Raw genomic sequence first — 18,136 nt, 5'->3', positions numbered from 1 at the left:
TCACTCCGAGACCATGGGCTATAGCCCATCGTCTCGGAGTCATTTTCGTCTTTTTTTCAAATCCTTGTTTTTCATCATTTATGACCATGGCGATGGGCTATAGCCCATGGTCTCGAACGGCATACTATAGCATGCCGTTTTGCATAATTTTTGAGGATTTGAAAAAAAGACGAAAATCACTCCGAGACCATGGGCTATAGCCCATGGTCTCGGAGTCATTTTCGTCTTTTTTTCAAATCCTTGTTTTTCATCATTTATGACCATGGTGATGGGCTATAGCCCATGGTCTCGAACGGCATACTATAGCATGCCGTTTTACATCATTTTTGAGGATTTGAAAAAAAGACGAAAATCACTCCGAGACCATGGGCTATAGCCCATCGTCTCTGAGTCCTTTTCGTCTTTTTTTCAAATCCTTGTTTTTCATCATTTATGACCATGGCGATGGGCTATAGCCCGTGGTCTCGAACAGCATACTATAGCATGCCATTTTGCATCATTTTTGAGGATTTGAAAAAAAGACGAAAATCACTCCGAGACCATGGGCTATAGCCCATCGTCTCGGAGTCATTTTCGTCTTTTTTTCAAATCCTCGTTTTTCATCATTTATGACCATGGCGATGGGCTATAGCCCGTGGTCTTGAACAGCATACTATAGCATGCCATTTTGCATCATTTTTGAGGATTTGAAAAAAAGACGAAAATCACTCCGAGACGATGGGCTATAGCCCATCGTCTCGGAGTCATTTTCGTCTTTTTTTCAAATCCTTGTTTTTCATAATTTATGACCATGGCAATGGGCTATAGCCCATGGTCTCGAACGGCATACTATAGCATGCCGTTTTGCATCATTTTTGAGGATTTGAAAAAAAGACGAAAATCACTTCGAGACCATGGGCTATAGCCCATCGTCTCGGAGTCCTTTTCGTCTTTTTTTCAAATCCTTGTTTTTCATCATTTATGACCATGGCGATGGGCTATAGCCCGTGGTCTCGAACAGCATACTATAGCATGCCATTTTGCATCATTTTTGAGGATTTGAAAAAAAGACGAAAATCACTCCGAGACCATGGGCTATAGCCCATCGTCTCGGAGTCATTTTCGTCTTTTTTTCAAATCCTCGTTTTTCATCATTTATGACCATGGCGATGGGCTATAGCCCGTGGTCTTGAACAGCATACTATAGCATGCCATTTTGCATCATTTTTGAGGATTTGAAAAAAAGACGAAAATCACTCCGAGACGATGGGCTATAGCCCATCGTCTCGGAGTCATTTTCGTCTTTTTTTCAAATCCTTGTTTTTCATAATTTATGACCATGGCAATGGGCTATAGCCCATGGTCTCGAACGGCATACTATAGCATGCCGTTTTGCATCATTTTTGAGGATTTGAAAAAAAGACGAAAATCACTTCGAGACCATGGGCTATAGCCCATCGTCTCGGAGTCATTTTCGTCTTTTTTTCAAATCCTCGTTTTTCATCATTTATGACCATGGCGATGGGCTATAGCCCATGGTCTCGAACGGCATACTATAGCATGCCGTTTTGCATCATTTTTGAGGATTTGAAAAAAATACGAAAATCACTCCGAGACCATGGGCTATAGGCCATCGTCTCGGAGTAATTTTCGTCTTTTTTTCAAATCCTTGTTTTTCATCATTTATGACCATGGCGATGGGCTATAGCCCATGGTCTCGAACGGCATACTATAGCATGCCGTTTTCCATCATTTTTGAGGATTTGAAAAAAATACGAAAATCACTCCGAGACCATGGGCTATAGCCCATCGTCTCGGAGTCATTTTCGTCTTTTTTTCAAATCCTCGTTTTTCATCATTGATGACCATGGCGATGGGCTATAGCCCATGGTCTCGAACGGCATACTATAGCATGCCGTTTTGCATCATTTTTGAGGATTTGAAAAAAAGACGAAAATCACTCCGAGACCATGGGCTATAGCCCATCGTCTCGGAGTCATTTTCGTATTTTTTTCAAATCCTTGTTTTTCATCATTTATGACCATGGCGATGGGCTATAGCCCATGGTCTCGAACGGCATACTATAGCATGCCGTTTTGCATAATTTTTGAGGATTTGAAAAAAAGACGAAAATCACTCCGAGACCATGGGCTATAGCCCATGGTCTCGGAGTCATTTTCGTCTTTTTTTCAAATCCTTGTTTTTCATCATTTATGACCATGGTGATGGGCTATAGCCCATGGTCTCGAACGGCATACTATAGCATGCCGTTTTGCATCATTTTTGAGGATTTGAAAAAAAGACGAAAATCACTCCGAGACCATGGGCTATAGCCCATCGTCTCGGAGTAATTTTCGTCTTTTTTTCAAATCCTTGTTTTTCATCATATATGACCATGGCGATGGGCTATAGCCCATGGTCTCGAACGGCATACTATAGCATGCCGTTTTGCATCATTTTTGAGGATTTGAAAAAAAGACGAAAATCACTCCGAGGCCATGGGCTATAGCCCATCGTCTCGGAGTAATTTTCGTCTTTTTTTCAAATCCTTGTTTTTCATCATATATGACCATGGCGATGGGCTATAGCCCATGGTCTCGAACGGCATACTATAGCATGCCGTTTTGCATCATTTTTGAGGATTTGAAAAAAAGACGAAAATCACTCCGAGACCATGGGCTATAGCACATCGTCTCGGAGTTTTTTTTTTCAAATCCTCGTTTTTCATCATTTATGACCATGGCGATGTGCTTTCGCCCATGGTCTCGAACGGCATACAATAGCATGCCGTTTTGCATCATTTTTGAGGATTTGAAAAAAAGACGAAAATCACTCCGAGACCATGGGCTATAGCCCATCGTCTCGGAGTAATTTTCGTCTTTTTTTCAAATCCTTGTTTTTCATCATTTATGACCATGGCGATGGGCTATAGCCCATGGTCTCGAACGGCATACTATAGCATGCCGTTTTACATCATTTTTGAGGATTTGAAAAAAAGACGAAAATCACTCCGAGACCATGGGCTATAGCCCATCGTCTCGGAGTCATTTTCGTCTTTTTTTCAAATCCTCGTTTTTCATCATTTATGACCTTGTCGATGGGCTATAGCCCATGGTCTCGAACGGCATACTATAGCATGCCGTTTTGCATCATTTTTGAGGATTTGAAAAAAAGACGAAAATCACTCCGAGACCATGGGCTATAGCCCATCGTCTCGGAGTCATTTTCGTCTTTTTTTCAAATCCTTGTTTTTCATCATTTATGACCATGGCGATGGGCTATAGCCCATGGTCTCGAACGGCATACTATAGCATGCCGTTTTGCATAATTTTTGAGGATTTGAAAAAAAGACGAAAGCCCATCGTCTCAGGGTCATTTTCGTCTTTTTTTCAAATCCTCGTTTTTCATCATTTATGACCTTGGCGATGGGCTATAGCCCATGGTCTCGAACGGCATACTATAGCATGCCGTTTTGCATCATTTTTGAGGATTTGAAAAAAAGACGAAAATCACTCCGAGACCATGGGCTATAGCCCATCGTCTCGGAGTCATTTTCGTCTTTTTTTCAAATCCTTGTTTTTCATCATTTATGACCATGGCGATGGGCTATAGCCCATGGTCTCGAACGGCATACTATAGCATGCCGTTTTGCATCATTTTTGAGGATTTGAAAAAAAGACGAAAATCACTCCGAGACGATGGGCTATAGCCCATCGTCTCGGAGTCATTTTCGTCTTTTTTTCAAATCCTTGTTTTTCAGCATTTATGACCATGGCAATGGGCTATAGCCCATGGTCTCGAACGGCATACTATAGCATGCCGTTTTGCATCATTTTTGAGGATTTGAAAAAAAGACGAAAATCACTCCGAGACCATGGGCTATAGCCCATCGTCTCGGAGTCATTTTCGTCTTTTTTTCAAATCCTTGTTTTTCATCATTTATGACCATGGCGATGGGCTATAGCCCATGGTCTCGAACGGCATACTATAGCATGCCGTTTTGCATCATTTTTGAGGATTTGAAAAAAAGACGAAAATCACTCCGAGACCATGGGCTATAGCCCATCGTCTCGGAGTCATTTTCGTCTTTTTTTCAAATCCTTGTTTTTCATCATTTATGACCATGGCGATGGGTTATAGCCCATGGTCTCTAACGGCATACTATAGCATGCCGTTTTGCCTCATTTTTGAGGATTTGAAAAAAGAGACGAAAATCATTTTCGTCTTTTTTTCAAATCCTCGTTTTTCATCATTTATGACCATGGCGATGGGCTATAGCCCATGGTCTCGAACAGCATACTATAGCATGCCGTTTTGCATCATTTTTGAGGATTTGAAAAAAGAGACGAAAATCATTTTCGTCTTTTTTTCAAACCCTCGTTTTTCATCATTTATGACCATGGCGATGGGCTATAGCCCATGGTCTCGAACAGCATACTATAGCATGCCGTTTTGCATCATTTTTGAGGATTTGAAAAAAAGACGAAAATGACTCCGAGACCATGGGCTATAGCCCATCGTTTCGGAGTCATTTTCGTCTTTTTTTCAAATCCTCGTTTTTCATCATTTATGACCATGGCGATGGGCTATAGCCCGTGGTCTCGAACAGCATACTATAGCATGCCATTTTGCATCATTTTTGAGGATTTGAAAAAAAGACGAAAATCACTCCGAGACGATGGGCTATAGCCCATCGTCTCGGAGTCATTTTCGTCTTTTTTTCAAATCCTTGTTTTTCATCATTTATGACCATGGCAATGGGCTATAGCCCATGGTCTCGAACGGCATACTATAGCATGCCGTTTTGCATCATTTTTGAGGATTTGAAAAAAAGACGAAAATCACTCCGAGACCATGGGCTATAGCCCATCGTCTCGGAGTCATTTTCGTCTTTTTTTCAAATCCTTGTTTTTCATCATTTATGACCATGGCGATGGGTTATAGCCCATGGTCTCTAACGGCATACTATAGCATGCCGTTTTGCCTCATTTTTGAGGATTTGAAAAAAGAGACGAAAATCATTTTCGTCTTTTTTTCAAATCCTCGTTTTTCATCATTTATGACCATGGCGATGGGCTATAGCCCATGGTCTCGAACAGCATACTATAGCATGCCGTTTTGCATCATTTTTGAGGATTTGAAAAAAGAGACGAAAATGACTCCGAGACCATGGGCTATAGCCCATCGTTTCGGAGTCATTTTCGTCTTTTTTTCAAATCCTCGTTTTTCATCATTTATGACCATGGCGATGGGCTATAGCCCGTGGTCTCGAACAGCATACTATAGCATGCCATTTTGCATCATTTTTGAGGATTTGAAAAAAAGACGAAAATCACTCCGAGACGATGGGCTATAGCCCATCGTCTCGGAGTCATTTTCGTCTTTTTTTCAAATCCTTGTTTTTCATCATTTATGACCATGGCAATGGGCTATAGCCCATGGTCTCGAACGGCATACTATAGCATGCCGTTTTGCATCATTTTTGAGGATTTGAAAAAAAGACGAAAATCACTCCGAGACCATGGGCTATAGGCCATCGTCTCGGAGTAATTTTCGTCTTTTTTTCAAATCCTTGTTTTTCATCATTTATGACCATGGCGATGGGCTATAGCCCATGGTCTCGAACGGCATACTATAGCATGCCGTTTTCCATCATTTTTGAGGATTTGAAAAAAAGACGAAAATCACTCCGAGACCATGGGCTATAGCCCATCGTCTCGGAGTCATTTTCGTCTTTTTTTTAAATCCTCGTTTTTCATCATTTATGACCATGGCGATGGGCTATAGCCCATGGTCTCGAACGGCATACTATAGCATGCCGTTTTGCATCATTTTTGAGGATTTGAAAAAAAGACGAAAATCACTCCGAGACCATGGGCTATAGCCCATCGTCTCGGAGTCATTTTCGTCTTTTTTTCAAATCCTTGTTTTTCATCATTTATGACCATGGCGATGGGCTATAGCCCATGGTCTCGAACGGCATACTATAGCATGCCGTTTTGCATAATTTTTGAGGATTTGAAAAAAAGACGAAAGCCCATCGTCTCAGGGTCATTTTCGTCTTTTTTTCAAATCCTCGTTTTTCATCATTTATGACCTTGGCGATGGGCTATAGCCCGTGGTCTCGAACAGCATACTATAGCATGCCATTTTGCATCATTTTTGAGGATTTGAAAAAAAGACGAAAATCACTCCGAGACGATGGGCTATAGCCCATCGTCTCGGAGTCATTTTCGTCTTTTTTTCAAATCCTTGTTTTTCATCATTTATGACCATGGCAATGGGCTATAGCCCATGGTCTCGAACGGCATACTATAGCATGCCGTTTTGCATCATTTTTGAGGATTTGAAAAAAAGACGAAAATCACTCCGAGACGATGGGCTATAGCCCATCGTCTCGGAGTCATTTTCGTCTTTTTTTCAAATCCTTGTTTTTCATCATTTATGACCATGGCAATGGGCTATAGCCCATGGTCTCGAACGGCATACTATAGCATGCCGTTTTGCATCATTTTTGAGGATTTGAAAAAAAGACGAAAATCACTCCGAGACCATGGGCTATAGGCCATCGTCTCGGAGTAATTTTCGTCTTTTTTTCAAATCCTTGTTTTTCATCATTTATGACCATGGCGATGGGCTATAGCCCATGGTCTCGAACGGCATACTATAGCATGCCGTTTTCCATCATTTTTGAGGATTTGAAAAAAAGACGAAAATCACTCCGAGACCATGGGCTATAGCCCATCGTCTCGGAGTCATTTTCGTCTTTTTTTTAAATCCTCGTTTTTCATCATTTATGACCATGGCGATGGGCTATAGCCCATGGTCTCGAACGGCATACTATAGCATGCCGTTTTGCATCATTTTTGAGGATTTGAAAAAAAGACGAAAATCACTCCGAGACCATGGGCTATAGCCCATCGTCTCGGAGTCATTTTCGTCTTTTTTTCAAATCCTTGTTTTTCATCATTTATGACCATGGCGATGGGCTATAGCCCATGGTCTCGAACGGCATACTATAGCATGCCGTTTTGCATAATTTTTGAGGATTTGAAAAAAAGACGAAAGCCCATCGTCTCAGGGTCATTTTCGTCTTTTTTTCAAATCCTCGTTTTTCATCATTTATGACCTTGGCGATGGGCTATAGCCCATGGTCTCGAACGGCATACTATAGCATGCCGTTTTGCATCATTTTTGAGGATTTGAAAAAAAGACGAAAATCACTCCGAGACCATGGGCTATAGCCCATCGTCTCGGAGTCATTTTCGTCTTTTTTTCAAATCCTTGTTTTTCATCATTTATGACCATGTCGATGGGCTATAGCCCATGGTCTCGAACGGCATACTATAGCATGCCGTTTTGCATCATTTTTGAGGATTTGAAAAAAAGACGAAAATCACTCCGAGACGATGGGCTATAGCCCATCGTCTCGGAGTCATTTTCGTCTTTTTTTCAAATCCTTGTTTTTCAGCATTTATGACCATGGCAATGGGCTATAGCCCATGGTCTCGAACGGCATACTATAGCATGCCGTTTTGCATCATTTTTGAGGATTTGAAAAAAAGACGAAAATCACTCCGAGACCATGGGCTATAGCCCATCGTCTCGGAGTCATTTTCGTCTTTTTTTCAAATCCTTGTTTTTCATCATTTATGACCATGGCGATGGGTTATAGCCCATGGTCTCTAACGGCATACTATAGCATGCCGTTTTGCCTCATTTTTGAGGATTTGAAAAAAGAGACGAAAATCATTTTCGTCTTTTTTTCAAATCCTCGTTTTTCATCATTTATGACCATGGCGATGGGCTATAGCCCATGGTCTCGAACAGCATACTATAGCATGCCGTTTTGCATCATTTTTGAGGATTTGAAAAAAGAGACGAAAATCATTTTCGTCTTTTTTTCAAACCCTCGTTTTTCATCATTTATGACCATGGCGATGGGCTATAGCCCATGGTCTCGAACAGCATACTATAGCATGCCGTTTTGCATCATTTTTGAGGATTTGAAAAAAAGACGAAAATGACTCCGAGACCATGGGCTATAGCCCATCGTTTCGGAGTCATTTTCGTCTTTTTTTCAAATCCTCGTTTTTCATCATTTATGACCATGGCGATGGGCTATAGCCCGTGGTCTCGAACAGCATACTATAGCATGCCATTTTGCATCATTTTTGAGGATTTGAAAAAAAGACGAAAATCACTCCGAGACGATGGGCTATAGCCCATCGTCTCGGAGTCATTTTCGTCTTTTTTTCAAATCCTTGTTTTTCATCATTTATGACCATGGCAATGGGCTATAGCCCATGGTCTCGAACGGCATACTATAGCATGCCGTTTTGCATCATTTTTGAGGATTTGAAAAAAAAGACGAAAATCACTCCGAGACCATGGGCTATAGCCCATCGTCTCGGAGTCATTTTCGTCTTTTTTTCAAATCCTTGTTTTTCATCATTTATGACCATGGCGATGGGCTATAGGGTGTACCAAAATCTCCTGGAGGGGGCGTCAACATATGTGTCACGTGGTAGCGGCCGCCATACTTGCTGGCTTGCCTGGTTTGTTTACATTGAGCGACTATCCGTGTGCTTGTATACGTAATTTTTTTAAACTGACCTCACAATGGTGCAGACTTGCTCAGTATATAAGTGCCACAGCAGGTGACGTTGAGGAAATGAGCCAGAAAACGGAATTAGATGTTCAGCGTTCCAGCATGGAGACAGCATCAAGGAACCCAGATTGATGAGTTTACAAAAAGACGTAGAATGGCTTGGATCGGCGCGATGGGCTTTAGCCCATGGTCTCGAACGGCATACAATAGCATGCCGTTTTGCATCATTTTTGAGGATTTGAAAAAAAGACGAAAATCACTCCGAGACCATGGGCTATAGCCCATCGTCTCGGAGTCATTTTCGTCTTTTTTTCAAATCCTTGTTTTTCATCATTTATGACCATGGCGATGGGCTATAGCCCATGGTCTCGAACGGCATACTATAGCATGCCGTTTTACATCATTTTTGAGGATTTGAAAAAAAGACGAAAATCACTCCGAGACCATGGGCTATAGCCCATCGTCTCGGAGTCCTTTTCGTCTTTTTTTCAAATCCTTGTTTTTCATCATTTATGACCATGGCGATGGGCTATAGCCCGTGGTCTCGAACAGCATACTATAGCATGCCATTTTGCATCATTTTTGAGGATTTGAAAAAAAGACGAAAATCACTCCGAGACCATGGGCTATAGCCCATCGTCTCGGAGTCATTTTCGTCTTTTTTTCAAATCCTCGTTTTTCATCATTTATGACCATGGCGATGGGCTATAGCCCGTGGTCTTGAACAGCATACTATAGCATGCCATTTTGCATCATTTTTGAGGATTTGAAAAAAAGACGAAAATCACTCCGAGACGATGGGCTATAGCCCATCGTCTCGGAGTCATTTTCGTCTTTTTTTCAAATCCTTGTTTTTCATAATTTATGACCATGGCGATGGGCTATAGCCCATGGTCTCGAACGGCATACTATAGCATGCCGTTTTGCATCATTTTTGAGGATTTGAAAAAAAGACGAAAATCACTTCGAGACCATGGGCTATAGCCCATCGTCTCGGAGTCATTTTCGTCTTTTTTTCAAATCCTCGTTTTTCATCATTTATGACCATGGCGATGGGCTATAGCCCATGGTCTCGAACGGCATACTATAGCATGCCGTTTTGCATCATTTTTGAGGATTTGAAAAAAAGACGAAAATCACTCCGAGACCATGGGCTATAGGCCATCGTCTCGGAGTCATTTTCGTCTTTTTTTCAAATCCTCGTTTTGCATCATTTTTGAGGTTTTAAAAAAAAGACGAAAATCACTCCGAGACCATGGGCTATAGCCCATGGTCTCGGAGTAATTTTCGCCTTTTTTTCAAATCCTTGTTTTTCATCATTTATGACCATGGCGATGGGCTATAGCCCATGGTCTCGAACGGCATACTATAGCATGCCGTTTTGCATCATTTTTGAGGATTTGAAAAAAAGACGAAAATCACTCCGAGACCATGGGCTATAGGCCATCGTCTCGGAGTAATTTTCGTCTTTTTTTCAAATCCTTGTTTTTCATCATTTATGACCATGGCGATGGGCTATAGCCCATGGTCTCGAACGGCATACTATAGCATGCCGTTTTCCATCATTTTTGAGGATTTGAAAAAAAGACGAAAATCACTCCGAGACCATGGGCTATAGCCCATCGTCTCGGAGTCATTTTCGTCTTTTTTTTAAATCCTCGTTTTTCATCATTTATGACCATGGCGATGGGCTATAGCCCATGGTCTCGAACGGCATACTATAGCATGCCGTTTTGCATCATTTTTGAGGATTTGAAAAAAAGACGAAAATCACTCCGAGACCATGGGCTATAGCCCATCGTCTCGGAGTCATTTTCGTCTTTTTTTCAAATCCTTGTTTTTCATCATTTAAGACCATGGCGATGGGCTATAGCCCATGGTCTCGAACGGCATACTATAGCATGCCGTTTTGCATAATTTTTGAGGATTTGAAAAAAAGACGAAAATCACTCCGAGACCATGGGCTATAGCCCATGGTCTCGGAGTCATTTTCGTCTTTTTTTCAAATCCTTGTTTTTCATCATTTATGACCATGGTGATGGGCTATAGCCCATGGTCTCGAACGGCATACTATAGCATGCCGTTTTGCATCATTTTTGAGGATTTGAAAAAAAGACGAAAATCACTCCGAGACCATGGGCTATAGGCCATCGTCTCGGAGTCATTTTCGTCTTTTTTTCAAATCCTCGTTTTGCATCATTTTTGAGGTTTTAAAAAAAAAGACGAAAATCACTCCGAGACCATGGGCTATAGCCCATCGTCTCGGAGTAATTTTCGTCTTTTTTTCAAATCCTTGTTTTTCATCATTTATGACCATGGCGATGGGCTATAGCCCATGGTCTCGAACGGCATACTATAGCATGCCGTTTTGCATCATTTTTGAGGATTTGAAAAAAAGACGAAAATCACTCCGAGACCATGGGCTATAGGCCATCGTCTCGGAGTAATTTTCGTCTTTTTTTCAAATCCTTGTTTTTCATCATTTATGACCATGGCGATGGGCTATAGCCCATGGTCTCGAACGGCATACTATAGCATGCCGTTTTCCATAATTTTTGAGGATTTGAAAAAAAGACGAAAATCACTCCGAGACCATGGGCTATAGCCCATCGTCTCGGAGTCATTTTCGTCTTTTTTTCAAATCCTCGTTTTTCATCATTTATGACCATGGCGATGGGCTATAGCCCATGGTCTCGAACGGCACTATAGCATGCCGTTTTGCATCATTTTTGAGGATTTGAAAAAAAGACGAAAATCAATCCGAGACCATGGGCTATAGCCCATCGTCTCGGAGTCATTTTCGTCTTTTTTTCAAATCCTTGTTTTTCATCATTTATGACCATGGCGATGGGCTATAGCCCATGGTCTCGAACGGCATACTATAGCATGCCGTTTTGCATCATTTTTGAGGATTTGAAAAAAAGACGAAAATCACTCCGAGACCATGGGCTATAGCCCATCGTCTCGGAGTAATTTTCGTCTTTTTTTCAAATCCTTGTTTTTCATCATTTATGACCATGGCGATGGGCTATAGCCCATGGTCTCGAACGGCATACTATAGCATGCCGTTTTGCATCATTTTTGAGGATTTGAAAAAAGACCAAAATCACTCCGAGACCATGGGCTATAGGCCATCGTCTCGGAGTAATTTTCGTCTTTTTTTCAAATCCTTGTTTTTCATCATTTATGACCATGGCGATGGGCTATAGCCCATGGTCTCGAACGGCATACTATAGCATGCCGTTTTCCATCATTTTTGAGGATTTGAAAAAAAGACGAAAATCACTCCGAGACCATGGGCTATAGGCCATCGTCTCGGAGTAATTTTCGTCTTTTTTTCAAATCCTTGTTTTTCATCATTTATGACCATGGCGATGGGCTATAGCCCATGGTCTCGAACGGCATACTATAGCATGCCGTTTTCCATCATTTTTGAGGATTTGAAAAAAAGACGAAAATCACTCCGAGACCATGGGCTATAGCCCATCGTCTCGGAGTCATTTTCGTCTTTTTTTCAAATCCTCGTTTTTCATCATTTATGACCATGGCGATGGGCTATAGCCCATGGTCTCGAACGGCATACTATAGCATGCCGTTTTGCATCATTTTTGAGGATTTGAAAAAAAGACGAAAATCACTCCGAGACCATGGGCTATAGGCCATCGTCTCGGAGTAATTTCCGTCTTTTTTTCAAATCCTTGTTTTTCATCATTTATGACCATGGCGATGGGCTATAGCCCATGGTCTCGAACGGCATACTATAGCATGCCGTTTTCCATCATTTTTGAGGATTTGAAAAAAAGACGAAAATCACTCCGAGACCATGGGCTATAGCCCATCGTCTCGGAGTCATTTTCGTCTTTTTTTCAAATCCTCGTTTTTCATCATTTATGACCATGGCGATGGGCTATAGCCCATGGTCTCGAACGGCACTATAGCATGCCGTTTTGCATCATTTTTGAGGATTTGAAAAAAAGACGAAAATCAATCCGAGACCATGGGCTATAGCCCATCGTCTCGGAGTCATTTTCGTCTTTTTTTCAAATCCTTGTTTTTCAGCATTTATGACCATGGCAATGGGCTATAGCCCATGGTCTCGAACGGCATACTATAGCATGCCGTTTTGCATCATTTTTGAGGATTTGAAAAAAAGACGAAAATCACTCCGAGACCATGGGCTATAGCCCATCGTCTCGGAGTCATTTTCGTCTTTTTTTCAAATCCTTGTTTTTCATCATTTATGACCATGGCGATGGGCTATAGCCCATGGTCTCGAACGGCATACTATAGCATGCCGTTTTGCATCATTTTTGAGGATTTGAAAAAAAGACGAAAATCACTCCGAGACCATGGGCTATAGCCCATCGTCTCGGAGTCATTTTCGTCTTTTTTTCAAATCCTTGTTTTTCATCATTTATGACCATGGCGATGGGCTATAGCCCATGGTCTCGAACGGCATACTATAGCATGCCGTTTTGCATCATTTTTGAGGATTTGAAAAAAAGACGAAAATCACTCCGAGACCATGGGCTATAGCCCATCGTCTCAGAGTTTTTTTTTTCAAATCCTCGTTTTTCATCATTTATGACCATGGCGATGTGCTTTCGCCCATGGTCTCGAACGGCATACTATAGCATGCCGTTTTCCATCATTTTTGAGGATTTGAAAAAAAGACGAAAATCACTCCGAGACCATGGGCTATAGCCCATCGTCTCGGAGTCATTTTCGTCTTTTTTTCAAATCCTTGTTTTTCATCATTTATGACCATGGCGATGGGCTATAGCCCATGGTCTCGAACGGCATACTATAGCATGCCGTTTTGCATAATTTTTGAGGATTTGAAAAAAAGACGAAAATCACTCCGAGACCATGGGCTATAGCCCATGGTCTCGGAGTCATTTTCGTCTTTTTTTCAAATCCTTGTTTTTCATCATTTATGACCATGGTGATGGGCTATAGCCCATGGTCTCGAACGGCATACTATAGCATGCCGTTTTGCATCATTTTTGAGGATTTGAAAAAAAGACGAAAATCACTCCGAGACCATGGGATATAGGCCATCGTCTCGGAGTCATTTTCGTCTTTTTTTCAAATCCTCGTTTTGCATCATTTTTTAGGTTTTAAAAAAAAGACGAAAATCACTCCGAGACCATGGGCTATAGGCCATCGTCTCGGAGTAATTTTCGTCTTTTTTTTTCAAATCCTTGTTTTTCATCATTTATGACCATGGCGATGGGCTATAGCCCATGGTCTCGAACGGCATACTATAGCATGCCGTTTTCCATCATTTTTGAGGATTTGAAAAAAAGACGAAAATCACTCCGAGACCATGGGCTATAGCCCATCGTCTCGGAGTCATTTTCGTCTTTTTTTCAAATCCTCGTTTTTCATCATTTATGACCATGGCGATGGGCTATAGCCCATGGTCTCGAACGGCATACTATAGCATGCCGTTTTCCATCATTTTTGAGGATTTGAAAAAAAGACGAAAATCACTCCGAGACCATGGGCTATAGCCCATCGTCTCGGAGTCATTTTCGTCTTTTTTTCAAATCCTCGTTTTTCATCATTTATGACCATGGCGATGGGCTATAGCCCATGGTCTCGAACGGCACTATAGCATGCCGTTTTGCATCATTTTTGAGGATTTGAAAAAAAGACGAAAATCAATCCGAGACCATGGGCTATAGCCCATCGTCTCGGAGTAATTTTCGTCTTTTTTTCAAATCCTTGTTTTTCATCATTTATGACCATGGCGATGTGCTTTCGCCCATGGTCTCGAACGGCATACTATAGCATGCCGTTTTGCATCATTTTTGAGGATTTGAAAAAAAGACGAAAATCACTCCGAGACCATGGGCTATAGCCCATCGTCTCAGAGTTTTTTTTTTCAAATCATCGTTTTTCATCATTTATGACCATGGCGATGTGCTTTCGCCCATGGTCTCGAACGGCATACTATAGCATGCCGTTTTCCATCATTTTTGAGGATTTGAAAAAAAGACGAAAATCACTCCGAGACCATGGGCTATAGCCCATCGTCTCGGAGTCATTTTCGTCTTTTTTTCAAATCCTCGTTTTTCATCATTTATGACCATGGCGATGGGCTATAGCCCATGGTCTCGAACGGCACTATAGCATGCCGTTTTGCATCATTTTTGAGGATTTGAAAAAAAGACGAAAATCAATCCGAGACCATGGGCTATAGCCCATCGTCTCGGAGTCATTTTCGTCTTTTTTTCAAATCCTTGTTTTTCATCATTTATGACCATGGCGATGGGCTATAGCCCATGGTCTCGAACGGCATACTATAGCATGCCGTTTTGCATCATTTTTGAGGATTTGAAAAAAAGACGAAAATCACTCCGAGACCATGGGCTATAGCCCATCGTCTCGGAGTAATTTTCGTCTTTTTTTCAAATCCTTGTTTTTCATCATTTATGACCATGGCGATGGGCTATAGCCCATGGTCTCGAACGGCATACTATAGCATGCCGTTTTGCATCATTTTTGAGGATTTGAAAAAAAGACGAAAATCACTCCGAGACCATGGGCTATAGCCCATCGTCTCAGAGTTTTTTTTTTCAAATCCTCGTTTTTCATCATTTATGACCATGGCGATGTGCTTTCGCCCATGGTCTCGAACGGCATACAATAGCATGCCGTTTTGCATCATTTTTGAGGATTTGAAAAAAAGACGAAAATCACTCCGAGACCATGGGCTATAGCCCATCGTCTCGGAGTAATTTTCGTCTTTTTTTCAAATCCTTGTTTTTCATCATTTATGACCATGGCGATGGGCTATAGCCCATGGTCTCGAACGGCATACTATAGCATGCCGTTTTACATCATTTTTGAGGATTTGAAAAAAAGACGAAAATCACTCCGAGACCATGGGCTATAGCCCATCGTCTCGGAGTCATTTTCGTCTTTTTTTCAAATCCTCGTTTTTCATCATTTATGACCTTGGCGATGGGCTATAGCCCATGGTCTCGAACGGCATACTATAGCATGCCGTTTTGCATCATTTTTGAGGATTTGAAAAAAAGACGAAAATCACTCCGAGACCATGGGCTATAGCCCATCGTCTCGGAGTCATTTTCGTCTTTTTTTCAAATCCTTGTTTTTCATCATTTATGACCATGGCGATGGGCTATAGCCCATGGTCTCGAACGGCACTATAGCATGCCGTTTTGCATCATTTTTGAGGATTTGAAAAAAAGACGAAAATCAATCCGAGACCATGGGCTATAGCCCATCGTCTCGGAGTCATTTTCGTCTTTTTTTCAAATCCTTGTTTTTCATCATTTATGACCATGGCGATGGGCTATAGCCCATGGTCTCGAACGGCATACTATAGCATGCCGTTTTGCATCATTTTTGAGGATTTGAAAAAAAGACGAAAATCACTCCGAGACCATGGGCTATAGCCCATCGTCTCGGAGTAATTTTCGTCTTTTTTTCAAATCCTTGTTTTTCATCATTTATGACCATGGCGATGTGCTTTCGCCCATGGTCTCGAACGGCATACTATAGCATGCCGTTTTGCATCATTTTTGAGGATTTGAAAAAAAGACGAAAATCACTCCGAGACCATGGGCTATAGCCCATCGTCTCAGAGTTTTTTTTTTCAAATCCTCGTTTTTCATCATTTATGACCATGGCGATGTGCTTTCGCCCATGGTCTCGAACGGCATACTATAGCATGCCGTTTTCCATCATTTTTGAGGATTTGAAAAAAAGACGAAAATCACTCCGAGACCATGGGCTATAGCCCATCGTCTCGGAGTCATTTTCGTCTTTTTTTCAAATCCTCGTTTTTCATCATTTATGACCATGGCGATGGGCTATAGCCCATGGTCTCGAACGGCACTATAGCATGCCGTTTTGCATCATTTTTGAGGATTTGAAAAAAAGACGAAAATCAATCCGAGACCATGGGCTATAGCCCATCGTCTCGGAGTCATTTTCGTCTTTTTTTCAAATCCTTGTTTTTCATCATTTATGACCATGGCGATGGGCTATAGCCCATGGTCTCGAACGGCATACTATAGCATGCCGTTTTGCATCATTTTTGAGGATTTGAAAAAAAGACGAAAATCACTCCGAGACCATGGGCTATAGCCCATCGTCTCGGAGTAATTTTCGTCTTTTTTTCAAATCCTTGTTTTTCATCATTTATGACCATGGCGATGGGCTATAGCCCATGGTCTCGAACGGCATACTATAGCATGCCGTTTTGCATCATTTTTGAGGATTTGAAAAAAAGACGAAAATCACTCCGAGACCATGGGCTATAGCCCATCGTCTCAGAGTTTTTTTTTTCAAATCCTCGTTTTTCATCATTTATGACCATGGCGATGTGCTTTCGCCCATGGTCTCGAACGGCATACAATAGCATGCCGTTTTGCATCATTTTTGAGGATTTGAAAAAAAGACGAAAATCACTCCGAGACCATGGGCTATAGCCCATCGTCTCGGAGTAATTTTCGTCTTTTTTTCAAATCCTTGTTTTTCATCATTTATGACCATGGCGATGGGCTATAGCCCATGGTCTCGAACGGCATACTATAGCATGCCGTTTTACATCATTTTTGAGGATTTGAAAAAAAGACGAAAATCACTCCGAGACCATGGGCTATAGCCCATCGTCTCGGAGTCATTTTCGTCTTTTTTTCAAATCCTCGTTTTTCATCATTTATGACCTTGGCGATGGGCTATAGCCCATGGTCTCGAACGGCATACTATAGCATGCCGTTTTGCATCATTTTTGAGGATTTGAAAAAAAGACGAAAATCACTCCGAGACCATGGGCTATAGCCCATCGTCTCGGAGTCATTTTCGTCTTTTTTTCAAATCCTTGTTTTTCATCATTTATGACCATGGCGATGGGCTATAGCCCATGGTCTCGAACGGCATACTATAGCATGCCGTTTTGCATAATTTTTGAGGATTTGAAAAAAAGACGAAAGCCCATCGTCTCGGAGTCATTTTCGTCTTTTTTTCAAATCCTCGTTTTTCATCATTTATGACCTTGGCGATGGGCTATAGCCCATGGTCTCGAACGGCATACTATAGCATGCCGTTTTGCATCATTTTTGAGGATTTGAAAAAAAGACGAAAATCACTCCGAGACCATGGGCTATAGCCCATCGTCTCGGAGTCATTTTCGTCTTTTTTTCAAATCCTTGTTTTTCATCATTTATGACCATGGCGATGGGCTATAGCCCATGGTCTCGAACGGCACTATAGCATGCCGTTTTGCATCATTTTTGAGGATTTGAAAAAAAGACGAAAATCAATCCGAGACCATGGGCTATAGCCCATCGTCTCGGAGTCATTTTCGTCTTTTTTTCAAATCCTTGTTTTTCATCATTTATGACCATGGCGATGGGCTATAGCCCATGGTCTCGAACGGCATACTATAGCATGCCGTTTTGCATCATTTTTGAGGATTTGAAAAAAAGACGAAAATCACTCCGAGACCATGGGCTATAGCCCATCGTCTCGGAGTAATTTTCGTCTTTTTTTCAAATCCTTGTTTTT

This window comes from Electrona antarctica, assembly GCF_951216825.1.
Source record: "Electrona antarctica genome assembly, chromosome: 10".
In the NCBI taxonomy this organism is placed as follows: domain Eukaryota; kingdom Metazoa; phylum Chordata; class Actinopteri; order Myctophiformes; family Myctophidae; genus Electrona; species Electrona antarctica.
Note: the sequence above shows the minus strand (reverse complement) of the source record.